The sequence below is a fragment of the Pinus tabuliformis genome, chromosome 7 (genome assembly GCF_031772625.1).
Source record: "Pinus tabuliformis cultivar Carrire ecotype Pingquan chromosome 7, CPIR1, whole genome shotgun sequence".
Taxonomy (NCBI): domain Eukaryota; kingdom Viridiplantae; phylum Streptophyta; class Pinopsida; order Pinales; family Pinaceae; genus Pinus; species Pinus tabuliformis.
Genome location: NC_142293.1, coordinates 202,670,716 through 202,690,779, shown reverse-complemented (window position 1 = coordinate 202,690,779; position 20,064 = coordinate 202,670,716).

The following is a 20,064-nucleotide window of genomic DNA, read 5'->3' as shown; positions in this document are numbered from 1 at the left end:
CCTGTTCATCAAAGACTTCGTCTGGTTAACCCTAGGAAAGCAGCAGCTATCAAAGCTGAAGTCCAGAAGCTGCTAAAGGCGGGTTTTATATACCCTGTTCCTCTTACCGATTGGGTTTCTAATCCAGTCCCCGTAGATAAAAAGCAAGGAACAATCCGTGTATGCATCGATTTTAGGGATCTAAATAAGGCTTGTCCAAAAGACAATTACCCCACGCCATTTATTGATCAAATTATTGACGAATGTGCGGGTAACGAGATTTTCTCCTTCATGGATGGTTTTTCAGGTTATAATCAAATTTCCATCCGTCCTGAAGATCAGCATAAGACAGCCTTCATATGTCCCTGGGGTACCTTTGCATATCGAAAGATGCCTTTTGGTCTTAAAAACGCTAGAGCCACGTTTCAGCGGGCCATGTCATACGCTTTCCACGACATCAAACATGTCATCGAGGCATACTTAGATGATCTCGCTGCTCATTCTCGAAAGAGGACAGATCACCCTAGTCATGTTCGATTAGTCTTTGAGAGATGTCGTTTTTATAAAATCCGGTTGAATCCCAACAAGTGCGTTTTCGCGGTTACTTCCGGTCATCTCTTAGGGTTTATTGTGTCCAATGAAGGGATTTAGGTTGATCCCTTCAAGGTTGAGGCAATAATTCAGTTGCCTCCCCCGTCTTCACTTCGGCAACTTCAAAGTCTTCAAGGGAAGGCTAACTTCTTGAGACGGTTTATAGCAAATTACGCCGAGATCACTAAAGGGTTCATGCGTCTACTACGGAAAGGAGTTCCATTTATATGGGATGACTTTGCGCAGCGGTCGTTTGATGCTTTGAAAAAAGCATTAGTCTCTGCCCCGCTTTTGAGTCCACCGGATTATGGTAGAGACTTCCTTTTATATCTCGCTGCAGCAGAATCAACCATTGGTATGGTTCTAGTTCAGGAGGACGATGCTCTCACCGAGCACGTCATTTATTATTTGAGCCGAGGCTTAATAGGCCCTGAGCTTCGCTATTCCCCGGTCGAGAAGTTGGCCTTGGCAGCTGTCCATGCTGTCCAACGGCTCCGTCATTATATTTTGCTACGTAAAACTTTTGTCTTAGCGGAAATCAATCCATTTCAATTTGTCCTCAGTAGGCGAGTGATTGGGGGCAAATATAATAGATGGATAGTCATTTTGCAAGAATTCGATCTCGAGTTCTTGTCTGCCAAATCTAAGAAATCCATGGTTTTTGCGGAACTTATCTCGGAGCTACCTTGTGGAGATGATATTGTTTATGAGGAAAGTTTACCCGACGAACATATATTCCTCATCTCTTCACAAGACCCTTGGTATGGAGATATCATTGTTTATCTCCAGACTTCGAAGTGCCCCTCTACTTTCTCCAAGGATGAACGTCGCAAATTACGTCACCTGGAAAAAAACTATGTTATTGTTGGTGACACATTATATCGTCGAGGGGTTGACTCAATCCTCCGGCGTTGTTTAACCTTAGAGGAAGCAGAGTCCGTGCTCAATGATTGCCACAGTGGAGCTTGTGGTGGTCATCTATCAGGGCTTGCTACAACCCAACGCATCTTACGTGCCGGCTATTTTTGGCCTTCACTTTTTAAGGACTGTGTGGAAGCAGTCAAACGCTGCCACCCATGTCAAGTTTTTACTCGGAAGATGCGTGCGCATCCAGCTCCTCTTTTTCCCGTTGTCACTGTCGGTCCCTTTACTAAGTGGGGCATTGACTTTACGACTTGTAATCCGCCTTCAGCGGCGAATCACAAGTACATTATCGTGGCTGTAGACTACTTCACGAAGTGGGCTGAAGCCATGCCTACTTATAATAACGATAGTGACACGGCATCTTTGTTTCTTTTCAATCAGATCATCTCAAGATTCGGTATCCCAAAGGAGATTGTCACTGACCATGGCAGTCATTTCCAAAATCAACTAATGTCCGAATTGGCTCGTAAATTAGGCTTCCGTCAGGAGCATTCGTCCCCTTATTATCCTCAGGCCAATGGGCAGGTCGAGGCAGTTAATAAAACTCTTAAGACGATACTCCAACGGACAATCGATAAAAATCGGTCCAATTGGCACATTATGTTGTATCCGGCTCTATGGGCATACCGAACCTCCATCAAAACGGCTACTGGTTTTACACCCTTTCAGTTGGTTTATGGGATGGAATCCATCTTCCCGGTCGAATGTGAAATTCCATCCCTTAAGTTGGCTGTTGAACTCCTTCCAGAGACTTCGAGTCTCGAAGAGCGCCTAGTTCACTTGGAGCATCTCGATGAGCAGCGTCGAGACGCTGCCACGATGAATGAGGCCCATAAGAAAAGGGTTAAAACACAGTATGATAAGTTTGTCCGTCCTCGAGTCTTTTCTGAAGGTGACCTTGTCTTGGTCTACGACCAAGATAAAGACACCTTGGGGGCAGGCAAATTTAGGCCTATGTGGTACGGTCCTTTCATTGTTAAATGAGTTTTAGAAAAAGGGTCGTATGAGTTAATCGACTTTGAAGGGAACAAGCTGGCGGAGCCCAGAAATGGGCTCTACCTAAAGAAGTACTTTGCGTAGTTCAGGCTGGGCATTGACTTCTTTGTACTTTATGTATATATTTTATACATAGATCGTCGAGCGTTTTCTGATATCAGTGCTTTTTGGTCTGCTGTGGCAGGTGCTGATGGATGATTTGGTCTATTTTGGGTTCGCCGATGGTGCTAGTCGGCACACTCGGAATCTTGCTTCCGCAGCTTGGGTACTTTATTATCCAGCTGGTCAATTGATGGTATCGAGAGGCGTGTGTATCGGTCCTGCTTCAAACAATATGGCCGAGTATACAGCTGTTATCAATTTATTATCTGAGGCAATCTCTTATGGGATCGACTCGTTGGTAGTATATCTTGATTCTCAATTGATAGTGTCTCAATTGAATAACATTTATCGGGTTAGGGATCCATTATTATATCGCCAATATTTAAGGGTGAGGTTGTTGCAAAGATCATTTATTTACATTAATTATTTGCACATTCCAAGATCTCAAAATTGGTTAGCTGATTCTATCGTTAATCAAGCATTAGACTAGCATATCAATCATTCATCATCATAAAATCATACATCAAAAAGTCAAAATGTATATATATATATATATATGTCATAAAGCGCCTCGAGTGTACATATGTGTGTCCAAAAATATACAAAATTGGGACTCAAATGCCCATAATCATGTCAGGCATATCTAATGCCTCGGCTCAGGATGAGCGTCTAAGTATGTCACTATAGCATTGGCCACGCGCCGAAAGACGCGAACCCAGTCACGTGGCATGCCAACCACATGACGCTGCATATCCGGAGGAAGGTCCTCTATCTCGGCCATCGGTACTCGGTAGCTCAGTCTCGCCAAGTGTCGTTGGACGTTGTTTAAGGTCCGTTCCATATCCGCAGCCGCCTCTTCGGCTCCTCGGCCACGCCGTCCATGCCGCGGGAATCCATCTGGTCGTACAGGCCCAATGTCTAGAACATGATCATCATATTAGTCATTTGAATCTCATTAAAAATATTTTTCAAAATTCATCATTATATTTGAAAAATTCAAAAAAAATCATAAAATCATAAAAAATTCTTACCAATCTCGCCCCATGCTGCATCCGGTGGTAACACTAGATCAGGATCTTCTCGGAAATCCAGCCCAGCATAGGGGTAGTCATCTATGGCGATGATTTGTTGCTCCCACCAGGCAAAGAAGTCATCGTCGAATGCATTCCTTGGGACTTCCCCACCCCCCAGACGTTTCATCAGGTCAGCCCACCGGCCCATGCGTGGATCACGTGGGGTACTGATGGAAACTGCTACCCTGGGGCGGAGTGCGGGAACCTTCTCGAAGAAGAAAGTGCACAAGATGGTTCCAAACCCAAAGTTCTTGGTCTGTCCCCTCCTGATAGAAGTGAGTTGTTCCTTCATATTGGCAAGAAGAGGAGTACACCAGTCAAACACAGTAGTGAGACAGTCCACTGCCACGCTCATGGTTAACCGTGACGCCTGATGTAGTGAGGATGATCCGTTCACTCGAGCTATGGTGAACAAGATTATCCTGAGTGACAAACTCGCCACATGTGGGATAGAGATCTGGCTCCCGACCTTCCGGTGACCCGGGCAGTAAATCTATACATAGTCATCTACACTGAGGCTATTCCGTGTCCTGCCCCGGGAATGTACTACCTCTCCCCTTCGGGAAAGGCCCGTGATAAAATATATGTCTTCCACTTCTATCCTGAGTGGCATCTGATCAATCACAAATGCTTCTTCATCGACATCCCAATAATCGATGAGCCTCTCGAGCAGACGCGTGTTTGCTTTCATATTTGGCAATTTGAAGAATTTTAGCAAACCGCATCCCCGTAAAGCATCTAATGCTTCATCATTGCCCATGACTTCATTATCCACGGCTGAGTGATCTCTTTCACGCCATGTGATAGTCATCCTGGAAGAAAAAATCATTTTCATCCGTTAGATTTGTTTATAAAATTAGTTCGCTGCGCACACGCGGGTTCATATATACACAGTCGCGTGTAGGGCCGTCGTATACGCGAGTTCAATATGGCCAACCCGCGTGTACGCCATGAAGGAATTTTTTGCAAAAATACAACGGTAAAACATCAACTAAAATTCCTAAAAACTATCACAATTAATTGCAAGACAAGTTTGAGGCTTACCTGGAAGTTTTCGGCAAGTTTGAACGGTTGAATTGGTCACAGGGAAGTTTGCTCCTTTTGCTCCACAATTTTTGCTCTCCAAGTCAAATGGTGAAAATGGTAAGTCAAAAATGCCTTTTATAAGTTTTGAAAATGTAAAATTTTTTCAAAATTTTATTTTGTTTGGCCTCATGTAACTTTTAACTTGGGAGCTTGGAATGCCGAGTTTGGTTTGTTTTTCAGGACATTTTGGACATTTTTCGACAGTTCAAGACGGTTCCATGACCGCTGACCCGTCATGGCAGGTATCGTGTTTTCACTGGCATATAGGTTAGGGACACCATTTTTCCGTTGCATTATGCATACTGGCCTCCATATGACCGAGACATCTGCCGTAGGGTCCACCCCATCGTGTTATGGTTCGTAATCCATTTTCACTTGCCGATTCTTTAAATCATGACACGATGGTAGAGCCATCCCTTTACATGGGCATCGTAGTTAGCACCTCACTGACATTTGTTGCCCATGCTGCTTCGTTCTGAGTAGGCTCGGGAGTCCTCTGTAGTCCCGCCATGACTTATGCGTTGAAGACTCATTCCTCTTTGCTTCTTCGCTTCGTTCTGGCCTTATACCCTAGAGGCTCCTATGTGTGTCGAGTTGTACTTCTGCATTGCATGTTGCCCATTTGCACCTTTTGGCCTAGAGCCGGCTTCACTTGGACTCGTGTTTAAGCCAACTTTTGACCATGACGTCTGCAAAATCAACCTTGCATACCTTTGACTTCTGCAGCTTGACATACCCTGATCCGTGGAAGGAACATACCTCTGAGTGTCACCGACCAGTTTTCACCTCCCTGCATTGAGCATAGGAACGTTCCTTTCCCAGGAACTAGATCATCTGTTTCACCGACACTCGTTCTTTCCACTGTACCATGGCATTATTTTATTCTTTTTCCGGCTTATCAGAAAAAGACAAAAAAATTAAATATTCCAAAAAAGAGCGGGAACAGGGACGTTATTTCCATTTATTGTTGGCAGCTAGAGTCAGTCGTGTCGCCCTTGAACAAAGCACTCAAAACAAAGTCTCCTCCGCATGGGTGGGATTTAGTTTGACTTAGGTATGCCATAACCTTGTTATTGAGTCAGTTCTCCCCTGATTGGTTATCTCTTCCAATCATATGGAGGGTTCGTTCGTACCTCTTGCATGGCGAACTTATACAGAGTCATCATATGCTGCCACATAGTCACATTGAGTCGTGCTTTTGTTCAAGGGAAGTTAGCCCGAGTCGGCCTTTCTGTGGTGTCTCTTGACTCATTTTTCAGTCGGCCATCCCTGGTTGTCAGTATCATGTCTATCATCACATCAGTTATATTGGTCCTTTACTCGTGTCAGTTTGAGAAGGTCCCCATTGACTTCTTGCTGGCGGGTCTTGTCCTTATCGACGACGACACCTTGCTCTGAGGACAGGCCTAGAGCCGCACCCTGGCCCTATTTTCATTATTGATAGGTCACCTTGTGCTCAGCATCGATCAGTATCATGGGTCTTTGACTGAGTGGTTTCCCTTGTGTTCGACGTCAGCATACATTATCACACATTGGGATTCATGCAGTACCTTGGTTTCCATTTGACCCTATTGGTGGATACCTTGCCTCTGTGTCAGCTTTCATTATTGGTTGGTTCAGAGGGTTTCTGCCGTGCGCTAGCCACATCTTGTGTACGCCGGAAACGTACTTCGGTTGGGTTACTACATCTTTTTCGTCCGATTCCTTCCACATTATTGGCCTACGGGTTACACTCGCGCTAGATTGATGGAGGATGCCTTAATGCCTTCCTTCTAGCGGATCTTTCCCTATCGACTCCGACTCATTGCTCTAGGGCAAAGATCTAGAGTCCATTTGGCAGTACCTTGGGGTTTGCAGTCCTTAGTGGCAGATTCCTCGCTATCGACAGTGGGAAACCATCATTGTCTCCTAATCGATAGATTCTTACAGGTGTTCGACTTCAGCTCATCTATTCACACTTGTTAGATTGTACTGGGTACCTTGACGCTCATTATCATTATTGGTGAGTAGTCTCGCGTTTGTTAACGGTATACATCAATGACGGTAATCAAACGATTTCTCACATGGTCGACTTCAGATCATTTATTCCCATGGTGTAGAAATGTACCACAGCGGTCGGTGAAGACCTCAGGTTGTATCAGCATTCATTGGTTCACTTGACAGTTGCTCCTGTTGCTGCTAGTTGATACCACTCCACTTTATATGTTGCAGTCAGTCACGGCGACATTCTATATGCTGGCACCTGAGTTTGCAGTGTAGTACCATCCTATTCCATCATGTTCAGTTGGTACCTTTTTGGGATCAGTCTTTGATATCAGTGATCCGTTGCATCTTTCAGCATCATTGACAGTCTTATATGTGATATTCAGACATGTACTTACTCATTATGATCAGATGATCCATTATGTATCTTCCAGTCATTTATACTTGTATACTTAGTGGATCCGCTTATACTTGATATGCGGACATGCTTTACTTTTCCTGAGCATGGGTATGCCCGCCTCAGACAGTGTTTCTTTCTGATCTCCTTTTGGTGGCTTGGCAGGCTGAATTCTGGTGAAGTCCTCCTCGGTTTTTCGACAGAGTTCCTTTCCATGTACTTACATAATATATTTCGGCCATCATGTTCCCCTTCTGACCTCATATATTAGGGGGCATCTGTTATAGCTCCAAATCTCACTCTTACGATTTGTGATGCTGCACTCATGGCCTAGGGCAACCCCTCCTTCCAGACCTGGTCCTAAAATTTAAAAAACAATGTTTTATTCCCTATACGCGACATTGCCCTGAGTTAAATGCGTGTACACGCGGGTCTGTGTATACCCAACCCGCGTGTATGTATTAAAACACTTAAAAAAATAAATAATTCCTTATTTTTGGGCGGAGATCACGGGTTTTACCTGCTGGATCACCTGTTAGTGCCCGTGGCCCAACTGTTCCCAACCAACTCCTAACTAAAAAACTACTTTGGAGATGGTATAAAAAGACATCAAAGGGAAGGCCAAAGGGGAGAGAAAAAGAGAGCAAGATTATTATGCTGAGATTTTTCCCCTTAGACCAGGTCTGAAGTCCTTGGTGCTTTCTGCACTTCCCCCACTTTGCATAGGAAACCCTTGTTTCCATGTGTATTGGTGATCATTCATCCTTTATATCACCATTGAGTAAGACTTGGAAGGATCTCTTGTTGGAGGCTTGAGGCTGGAACGAATCCGGGAGGAAGCTTTGCTTGGAGCCTGCTGAAGGTGTTTCAGGTGAAATCTTTCCGTTATATGTACTTTACTTGCCTTTATATAAAGAAACATGTCTTGGTTCCCGAAACAATCTTTCTTTATGCTTATGAGATTCATGTTTTGAATTCTTATGCAAGTAGTTACTCAAAGATTTTTATAACTAACTTTATAGCATGAAGATGGTTTATGTATAAGTATTTGTCCATGTACTATTGTGTTCTTTGATTTGTTTGTTTTACAGGTCAAAGGAGAAGAAGGGAACTCCAAGAAGGGTTTGGACCCTAAAGGCCTTCTCGAACGTAGGACCTTAGGTACGTACCCTAAACATTAGAATTTGCTTACAGTAAAGATAATGGCTGTGTGTGTGTTTCTTTGAATAAGTAATTTTCAATCTGGTAGAGTCTTAACCCAAAGGACCCTAGGGGTACTTTCCCTTCAACCAGTGGTTCTGGGAGTATGAGAAATATGATGGTGGTGATGTCTTCTTGGGGGATGATAGGAAGGCTAGAATCGTTGGTCGTGGAAAAGTAAAGTTGAAGTTGCAAGGTGGAAGGGTTAGAATGCTTCCAGGTGTTCTACATATTCCTGCATTAGCCAGAAAACTGATTTCTGTTAGCAAGCTGGATGATGCAGGTGTAAAAACAGTGTTCGAGAAGGATACCTACAAGATGATTCGAGGAGCACTGGTATTGATGCGGGGAGTTTGGATTGGAACTCTGTACAAGCTGCAAGGTAGCACTGTTATTGATGGGTGCAATAGTTCTGTGGTTCCTGAAAGTGGAGCAAAAAATCTAGTGGTCTCTGGAGAGAAGACCATGCCGTGGCATCAAAGGCCTGGACATATTGGAGAAAAGGAGCTTTGGATACTTCATGGTAAAGGTATGGTAGAAGGTATCAGTAATAGCTCTCTGGATTTTGATTTCTGTGAAAATTGTGTATATGGAAAGCAGAATAGGGTGAGTTTCCCCTCTAATAGTAAGAGGGTGAAACATATATTAGAACTTGTGCACAGTGATGTGTTTGAACCTATGAAGGTTCCATCACTGGGTAATTCTGTGTACTATGTATCATTTATAGATGACTTCTCAAGGAATACATGGATATATTTCCTTAAGAAGAAGTCTGAAGTCTTTGACAGGTTTAAAGAATTTAAGGCTCTAGTGGAAAACCAGATAGAGAAGAAGATAAAGGTGTTGAGGACAGATAACGGTGGAGACTTTTGCAGTAAGGAATTTGACGAATTCTGTAAGAAGTGTGGTATAGCATGGCAGAAGACTACTCCATATACACCTCAGCAAAATGGAGTTGCAGAAAGAATGAATAAGACGTTGATGGAAAGGGCAAGAAGCATGCTCAGTGGTGCCAGGTTAGGACAGGAATTCTGGGCAGAGGCGGTGGATACTGCATGTTACCTGGTCAATAGGTCACCTTCATCAGCATTGGAGGATAAGACTTCGCAAGAGGTATGGACTGGTAAGAAACCCTCTCTTTCACATCTGAGGGTATTTGGATGTGATGCATATGTACATGTTCCAAAGGAGAAACGAACCAAGTTGGATAGTAAATCTGAAAAGTGCATCTTTATTGGGTATAAGGATGGTTTAAAGGGTTATAATCTTTTGAACCCAGTCACACGGAAGGTTGTGTACAGCCGAGAAGTGGTGTTCAGAGAGATGAAATATGTTATTAAACATGAAGTCCAACAAAAGGAACCTAAGAAGATAGAGTTTGAGCGAAAGGAGGAAGAATCAGACTCTACAGCAGAGGAGGAATCAGAAGATGAAGAGCCATAAACACCGACTATGAGAAGATCAATTCAAGAAAGAAGGCAGCCTAAAAGATATAGTGCATCTGCTTTCTATTCAAATTTTGCTTTATCTATTACTGACGATGATCCCAGAATTGTGAAGGAAGCAGTAGATTCAGAGGATGGAAAACTATGGAAAGAGGCCATGGTTGATGAAATGGCATCTTTGCACAAAAATGAGGCTTGGGATCTTGTGGAGTTGCTGGTTGGAAGGAAACCCATTGGCAGCAAATGGGTGTTCAAAAAGGAGACAAATGCCATGAACTAATCCTGAGAAGCCTTTTTATTAATGTGGCCTCTATTTTCTTCATTTTCCTCCTTACATGCAACTTATGACCTTTCACCTTCCTTTTCTCCTAATTTCAATGATTTCATAAATAAATTGCGAAAAATGGCATTTTTCCTTTCCAAAGCCTTTACCATTGTATTTGCCAATTTACTTAGCCATAATTATCAAAATGAACACTCACACTAGGATGTTTTACCCAACATTTAGCTTGGAATAAGTGTCTCATAACTATGGTTATTATTTTTCCTTTATTAACTTTTATCACATGGAATTTTCACCATGATTATTACAACCACAAAGTAATAGCCGATCCCTCTCGATGTCCCATGTGTAAAGAGTAGGTGCAAATGATGGAACACTTGTTAAATGTTTTCCCTCAAATGGAAGGCTTCTGTAACATCATACAAAAAATATTTGGGCCTTTAGAGATAGATAGGCATAGCTTATGGGAAACCCTTATAATGTGGAAAGCTCATCCTTTTAAATATCCTATAGTCAATAGGGTGTGGAGGTTAGCCCCATGCTTACTCCTCTAGAATTTGTGGAAGGAAAGGAATAAACTCATATTCAAAGATAGGAGAGTTAAGAGTGGAAAAATTTGGGACAAACCTCACATGAATATTCTTAGAGCTCCGAGACAGTGCTATCGGAGATCTAGGCACAACAAGACTAGAAGGTTGAGGGCTAGGAAGCCTAGATATTGAGGAACCTAGAAATTACTCTAGAAGGGGTGTCATGATTCTCATTCAAGCTAGTGGAAAACTCAAGTTGTTCGCTTGGAACCTTCACTCTTCCTTTGCGAGGATTTTTCAAGCTAAATTTTGACGGAACCTCCAAAAGAAGCCTCAGTATAGCGGGCTATGGTGGAATATTTTAGGATGATGTTGGTCGGCATCTAGGATTTTTGACGAGCTACTATGGCCACATGAGAAACAATGTAGTTGATTTCATGACTCTTGCCCAAGGTTTGGCGATTCCCTGGAAAATGGATATGGAAAATTAGCTGGACGAAGACTCTTTATTAGTGATAGAGCTAGTCAAGAACCTATTAAATGGATCCCTGATTCAAAAGGTAATCAAAATTTGGCATCTAGATCTGATAGTTCAGAGAATCCAAACCTTGGTTTTCTCTATTCCCTACGTCACCATTGCTCATTCGTTGCATTTTGGAAACAAAGTGGTAGACTTGTTAGCAAACTAGGGAAGCCAAGACCCTTCTCTCTCAAGCTTTAAATCCTGATCCCTACCAGATGAATTAGACTAGTCTACCCAACTGACACACTTGGTCGCAGTAGATCTGGAGACCTTGATGGGGGTGGCTTACCCAACAGGCATGATGGTATCAGTTGCCAGTTGACATGAAGTAGACCATTAAGGTAATATGTGGCACAAGCTTGGGTAGTGGCCAAGCCAAGTGGAGGCAGCATTGTAGAAGAATCAAGAAAGAAAGGACAACTTATAAAACCTACAAGAATAATGGCTTTCACAATGTTAGTCATTGTGGTATGGTAGGGAAGGAGGAAAAGGTCATAATGATTGAGTGTGCATAGGATCCTTCCATGTGCATCCTGTTCAGTCCTAGTAGAGAGTGCGACTTCTAGTTTATTTCAAAGGAGAATGACTACACGGAGCTGGTGGTTGTGGTGAGGAGCTAGGAAATGTGGGATCTAGACATTTGGAACAAGGGTTAGTCACAACCCAACCACACAGTGTGGTGGGTTAGCTTTGATCTGGACACACTGGACTCCTTTTCAAGTCCTCGTCATAATTTGCTTAATTGGTAGCAATAATTTGGTAAGTCTCTGTTACTATTATCTCTTTGTGGAAAGTTTCTTCTTTGGTTGCCATCTAGGAGGTCTGGTCTTGGCACTCTTTGTGGGTGGTGTCTCTCCATGTGATTGGTCTTGGTGGGATATGTGGTTGGCTAGGAGAGTCCTGTGCGGGGTTGGTGATAGTTTGATAAACCTTAATTATGGTAGCGAAGTGTACTTTGGTGAACTTTCTTTGAGACTGAGAGTCATGGTGGGGTTCAATGGTGGCTCTACGATTTTTTGAGATTATTTGACAAGACAATTGCAGAGAAAGTAGGCACTCAGGGGGTAGCGTGGGTGGAGGGAGGCCATGCCTCAGTGCAACAGTTGGGAAGGAAACGTTTAGTGGTGCATCTCTGCTGAAAATTGGGGGTGACTTTCCCCTTTGTGTTCGACTGATAGGACACAAATGAATAATCAAAGGTGGCGAGCCCGGTGGAGAGTGGGCTTGAGAGGCATGCAAGGTGAGCATGCAATCTTGGGGGAGAGTAAAGATGAATCTAGGCGCAATGTTGAAGATGAAGTAGAGGTTGCAACCCTGCAATCTCTAGGAAGAGTGGTGTAGTCGCCCTTGCTGGCCACAATCACTGATTAGTTGCGGGTTCTGGTTGAGAGATTAGATGTGTTGCGAGAGGAATGGTATGAGGATCACATTGAGTTGGTTTCCTACATCAATGACATCTAGTTCGGCCAATCAAAAATCCTTGATGATCTTGCCTCTGTTTGTCGAAGCCAACATCGCACAAGTGAAAGGTTGGATGAAATCAAGTCCCACCTAGCACATATTGATTTCCATGTTCATCAAGATTTGGGCCACCCTGTGGACCCAAGTGGAGTGGCTTCACTACCCCCCTCCTATGTAAATGCATTTTGCACACTGCATTTTGGTTTTGTTAGTGTTCTAGGCAGTGAATCCTTTTTGGATGAATGAACCTTGTAGCTACGATCAATGTATTTCAAGTTTCCATATCGCTCTACTAGCTAATGAATCCGGTCGGAGTGAAGTCGGGAGAGCAATGTTGCACTGACATGCTAACTGTAATACTCTTTTGAGAAAGTAATGAACTTTGACTAATTGACAAAAAAAACATCTTGAAATTTGGCTAATTTGCTTCAAATTTAATTATTTCATCATCATTATTATTATTATTATTTTCTATATAAAGATTGATTGTAGTTATTTTTATATTGATGCTTTATTCAAAATTTATATATATGTGAATGCTAATTGAATTTTTATATTAAAATTTAATTTCAACTTAATTAATTATTTTCCTTTAATTATAGAAATATATGAATAAAATGTTACACAATTTTATTACTTGATTGGTTTTTTTGGAAGTTGTTTTTAAGTGTAATTGACTATTAACATGTTTTTTTTGAATGATTATTTTATTAACCCATTTAACTGATTATATTTAAATTATGAAAAATATTTAAACACTAATAAAATTTATATTAATAAATTTAATAATTATATAATTATGAAATTAATTTAATGGATTATATTCAATTTTTCAATTAAGCCTAATTTCCTTAAAAAAAAGGTATTTCTATTTATTAAATATTTTTTTTTGTCAATTATACTTAATTTCTACATCAAAAAGTTAAAAGCTTGTTTTTATTTCTTTATTATATAATTTTCAATGAAATTTGTTTCTTCCTTATAATTAATTTTTCAATGTCATTTTTCTTTCAAATTTATTTGAACTATTTTTGCCTATTAATTTTTTTTATTAAGCTTGTTTTTATTTCTTTATTATATAATTTTCAATGTTATTTTGTTTTAAGTTTATTTCTTCTTCATCATATTTTTTTCAATGTCATTTTTCCTTTAAATTTATTTGAACTATTTTTCTTATTAATTTTTTAGAAACTCATTACTTTCAACTTATTATATTTTTTAGTGAATACTTTTCCTTATTTTAAAAAGTTTTTCATGTCAAGCTTCTTTCAAGTTATTTATGTATTATAATTAAATTGTTTCACCATTTTTTTATAATTAATTTTAAAATGTTTTTTTTTAATCATTTTCTTTTAAACTTTTTTTCTAAAATTATAAAACATTTAGCATTTTTATCATTGATTTTAAAATTATTTTTCTTATATTAAAATATTTTCCTTATTAATTTTATTTATTTTGATAGTTTTCCTATAATTAATTTTCCATTTATCTCATTGATTTTTAACGCTTTTCGTATAATTAATAGATAGACTTTTTAAACCTATTCATTTCATTCCACTTTTTAAAATTGTTCATTTCTATGATTTTTCTTATAATGAATCTATGCATCAATTTCTTTCTCAATAATTTTGAATTACTTGATAGTGTCATGACATTGTAATAACTATGAAACTTTGTTTCTAAACTAGCCTAAATTCATCTTAAATCCAAACCAAACACCTAGAGAGATCAAATCTCTCTTCATTCAAAAAATCTAGACTTAACATAGATCTAATCTTATTTAATTGTTAATTATAATTATATTTATTAGTTTTATATTCTATTTTAATTTTTGTTTTTATATAATTCAATCCAGCAAAAATGTATTTTTTTTTTTTAATAATATTTTATGATACATATAAAAATAAGATAGATCATAACTAGAAATATAAATATATAAGTTTTTTTCCATATCTCATAAATATTTATCCTAATAAAGATTAAATAAATAGAAATCTATAAAATAATAAAAACACTAAATTATTTAATTATTATACACATTGATGAAAAATATAATTAATTTTTTTATATAAATATAATATAAATTAAAAAATTAATTTTTATTTTATAAAAAATATATAAATAAAAAAAATCTGTTTTTATAAAAATGCGTTGCTTATGTGGTCTCATATGATTCCAATAATATAATGCCAAATCATAATAAATAACATAATAATTGCATAAAGATCATGGTAAACGATGTAAACATTACATAATAATTGCATAAAGAGTTAAAAGACTCTACTAATCCAATCTCTGGCCGCACACTCCAATATCCTAAAGCAGGTGTAGGTTATGCTTCTTTATTCACTCGAAGAGATAAGTTAATGTCGAATTTAATATTGGTGATCATTTCCAGCTTAATTCTTCTTTACCATACACGGAATTGACCATTATCTAGGCTATCCTCAGTCACAGTTTTACTGGTCGTACATTTGCTTTCAAATTTATTTTTATTGATTTGGTTTAATTCATTGTAAACCACTTCCACCTGCAAAATTATGCATAATTGGATATTTAAAGTTAAAATCTCTATTCGCACAAACAATATATGGTTCAATTTCAAGTTTTTAAACTGAAAGGGATTTGCACCCTGCAATATTAGTCAGCCATTTGTGGAAATTTAATTGCATACCATCATCATATATCATATATGGCAAGGAAATGTTATTTCCAATCCTATAGTAAAGTTAATGCGGCTTGACATGGCCGCTCGATAGCCCGATATAACACGTCGTTTTTTTCCCTAGTCATCACCGTGCACGTGTTATATCTGGGTATCGAGTGGCCATGTCAGGCTGCATTAACTTTGCTATAAGGTTGGATATAGGAGTCGCCATATATGGCAAGGGTCACACAAAATCCGTGTAAATCAACAATGTTGATCTCATAGTACACATTAATCATAGAATATTTTATATTGCTGCACAGACATTCTAAGGTATAATATAAGGTGCTAGAGATATCTGTGCAGGTGGAAGGTAGGATTGTAAACACAATTTTTAGTGAGGTTTGGCACGCTTTCTCCGTTTTTCTTACCAGTAAGCAAGGTGTCAAGGGAAGGAGCTTATCCATTGAGCTTATCAGTGTCCTCGGCGAGGATAGACCATTTATGGCTCCTCGTTTTGATGGTGAAATACCAAAATTGGCACTTTGAATAACTGCTACAACATTCAACAAGGGTATATCTGAGTAGGAAACCATGGCGTTCTCAAGTTTTTTTTACGCTGAATTTCGGAACTAAAAAGCTGGGGAGGAAAAAAATACAGAAGGCTCGTCACGGTTGCGAAATAAGGCTTCCTAAGAGGGACTCGAAACTTAAGGTAAGCCTAAAAATCCCCATGTAATTTTTCAAATATAGACAGACTAGTATACTTGTCTTGCTCTGTTTTTCTTGCTCAAAGCCTTTTTTTTGAAATAAAGTCTTTCACCATTTTTTTTTCACAAAATCTTAGTCTCACATGCCTTCCTGTCTCGAAGCCATAAAAAACTTCCCATTTACAATTCATGACTGCGGGATAACCATCTCCCTTCAATTTTGTCGTCGCTTATCAGATATTTGCATAATCTCTTGTCCATGTATTGGCTTCAGTTTCTGGATAGGAAGTTTCTAGTGCAAATGCAAGGGATGTTTATGCTGGTGTATTATAATTTAATGGCCATCGATCGGTCTTTCCATTATCATTTATAGTCTATTTCCACAGTTCTGTGTCTTATTCTAGGCTTTCTGGGTCTGGGGAGGGGTTAAGAAACATCTTTCTATCCTTGTTTTATCATTCAATTGCCTATCCTCTTCCTCATGACACTGCTAATTCAGAGATAATTAGAAGTATGCATCATCGCCTCTCTACCTTTTTTTTTCCCGCTCAGGTTTGGTCCTAGTTGTTCCGTTGCCGAAACTGTAGCTCAGGGAAAAGTGAACAGTTCCCAGTAGGTAGGTAGTACATGTGTTAACAGAATCTGCCCAAATGTTGTATCCCATCACTTGGTTCGCTTCCCCACACATTCTCTGACCTCACACATTCCATATCATGCATATAGGATAGTCGATGGTACACCTTCATATGCCTTCGGATCTGGATTGTACAACGACGACGACTTTCCACCCCCGTGACATGTGATTTTTAATAATCGCACAAGCCATATCTCCTCGGTATACGGGGTTTTGACTTTCCCAAGATCATATATTCCCTATTCCGATCCTCCACACCTGCCATCATTAATTCGGACCTATCTCTAAGCCCCACCCTGTCAGACGGTATCCACTCAATCGTCACTACCCTGACAGGACTCGATTTCCCTTTACCCATCTCCCCTCCACACGGGACTTTCAGGATGGAAGTAAATTCCAATGTGTCTGCCAACTCAGCGTTGATTTGTGCCACTATGGAAGTAGAAATGCTCCATATGGGGTCACGATCTTTAGATGTTTGGCGCACTATGTTGGGAGAACTACACATGCCTACTGTTGTCCTTCCTCGACAATCACCATAGGGTGGCGAACATGCATACTGTAATCGAAAACAAAAACATCGTCCCATTAAAATCACTCCACCACCCTTGTCTATAGCCCTTGACAACGCCACCCTGTAGATCGCATTATCAGTTTATAGAAGGGAGCCTTAGTTGGCCGATGGTATTTCCTGGACATGGAGGATTCTGAGATGAGAATTTGGCTTGGTAGAAAGTGGAAATCCATGCTTCGCTCTCTGCCCAAGATAGTTAGACTCATGAAAAGATAGTACAATTTCCATTTTTTCAGTCAAGAAAATCTTGACACAATCAGATCCATCCCCTGGGTTCATGGAAGGAGCTTCCTAGCTCTACATAATTGGTGCATCGGCTATTATCCCCTGCACAATACTTCCATCAACAAACTAATCAGGGTTAAATTACCCGAACTGCCGATAAAATTATGGACAAAGCAAGCTCTAACAGACATAGGAAACGCCATTGGGAAATTCGTATATGTGGACCCGAAATGCCTAGGTGCAAAAGACAAGAGAGTAGCATGGATACTCATAGAGAAGGAATATCGTGGCGGTTTTCCTGACCATATCAATCTCCACTGGGAGGACATCAATCTCCATCAGAGGCTGGATTACTGGGGGGTGCCTTTTCGTTACTCTTTCTGCCACAGAACAGGGCATTTGCGTGAACAATGCCCACTTCGTCTGGGAGGCTACATACACAGAAAAAAATGTTACAACACAATAAAGCTGACAAACTCTGAAAAGGAGCGGCCAAGCAAAAATGGTCAAAGGATGGCGTCACAATGCCAAAAAGCGATACAACCAGGTAATTCTCAAAACTCCTCTCGCTATCCTCCTTTTGTAGGCATTATGGAAACTTCCCCTATTACCATTGCATCATCCCCAAATATCTCTGGAAATTTGAACTGCACTTTAAGCAGTGATGAAGTATGGGGCTGCGGCAGGAAAGCAGACCCTCTAGCCGGCCCTTTTCAAGATGCTTTACTATCACACAATTTTGTGGACATTTGCCCTGCTAAAATTGCCCCTACTTGGGATAATGGCCAATCTGGAACAACATATATGGCCAAAAGACTGGATTGCTTCTTAGCCCATGAGAAGTTGATTGAGAGAATGGGAGATTTCTGCATGGAAATCATCAATAACTTCACTTCCAACCACAAACCCATCTCATTACAATGGAGGAACACTAGAATCCGCAAGGGTCTTCCTTTCAAATTTAACAGATCCTGGATGGAAGATCCAAAGTTCAATGAGCTTGTGCAGGAGTCCTGGGGACGACATATTCCTCCTACAAACTCCTCTTCCACTCAGAATCTCATTGACAAATTAGATTCTTTGTGTGAGGAAGTAAATCCCTGGCAAAAACAAAAGCAAAAAGCAAATAGGAAAGAACTAAAAGATATCCAAAAGGAAATGGATAGCATCTTCTTGAAAATGTCCACTCAATGCCTCCCCATGAAGATCCAGTTCCATATACAAGCTCTAGAATTCAGGAAAATAAAATTATTGTCTATTGAAGAATCCTCCTGGAGACTAAAAAGCAGGGCAATCTGGATAAGGAAGGGAGATCGCAATACAAAATTCTTTCACCAATATGCAAACCATCACCGCAACATAAATACGATCTGGGAGATTAGGGACGGGGATGGAAAAACATATCAAACTTAAGATGATATATGCAATGCGGTGTTGTGGTAAAAACACAACCCCCCCATTATTGATGTGTTACATCAATAATGGGGACCCTTTCTATAAAAATTTTGGCTAAACACCTTTTTGGATTTTTATTTATTTGATTGCCCTACGCTTTTGTTAATTTTTCGTTTTCTTTGGATTCTTCTTTTTATTGCTTTGTTAGAATCGATGTTTTATAAGCTTCCCATTGACGCTTGTTTCGCCTCATTTGGTCAACTGATTTGAAAATGGCACTCCTCTGAAAGTCTGATTATTTATGTAATCTGGGTTAAAAATGCATAAAATGTGAAATATTGTATTTTGTAAATAAATTAGTTCAATAATGCATTCATTTTAAATATTAACTCATAACAAGTTTTACTAACATTTTCCCATTTTTAGTTATGCAGTCAAATCATTAATTATCGGGATTTTAAGAAATTCACTCTAATTTCCAAATCAAATCCTAATCTCGAAAACCCAAACATTCAAGTGGCTGTAGTTTACTTTTATTATTTTTAATTATTTTTCAAGTGGCTGTAGTTTAGATAATTTCACAACTTAACTAAAATTCATTAAAATAAAATCAAAACCAAAAAATAATATTAAATATTAATTTAATTAAATTTAATTAATATAATTAATTTAATTAAATTAAAATTTAATATAAAAAATATATATATATATATATAATCGCATCGGAGGTTTTATTCGGAACATATTTTAAAAAGTCCCGACATTACACCATACCCTGATGCCGATATCGGATCGGGGATTTCGCACAGAGCCAAACTTTAGAAAACCCCAATAGCCATCTCCCTCCCGATCTAATTTGCCGATGCGAAAGGCATAAGGTACTTACCAATATTTATTTGAATATATCGCATCGGGGCTCTCGTATGAAACGAGTTTAAAAATCCCATTAGACACCCCCCGATGCGATTTGCCGATAAGCATAACTCAATGGGGCATTAACTTAGGTTATAAAGCTTATACTCCATTTGTTTTTTCAACTCACTCATACGTATGAGTGGAGTTAATAAAAGGTAGGTTGGTATATTAGTTTAAGTTATAATATAACATATTAAAGTAATTATTTAATATTTTAAATTAGTTAATATATATTATTTAATTAATGAATTTTAAATTAATCAGATTAATTAATATATAATATTAATTAGTTTTTTTTTAATTAGATTAAATTTGTTTATAAATAGTTAATTAAATATCAGTTAGTTAAATTAATAAATAGTTTATTAATAATCAATTTAGTTTATAATTA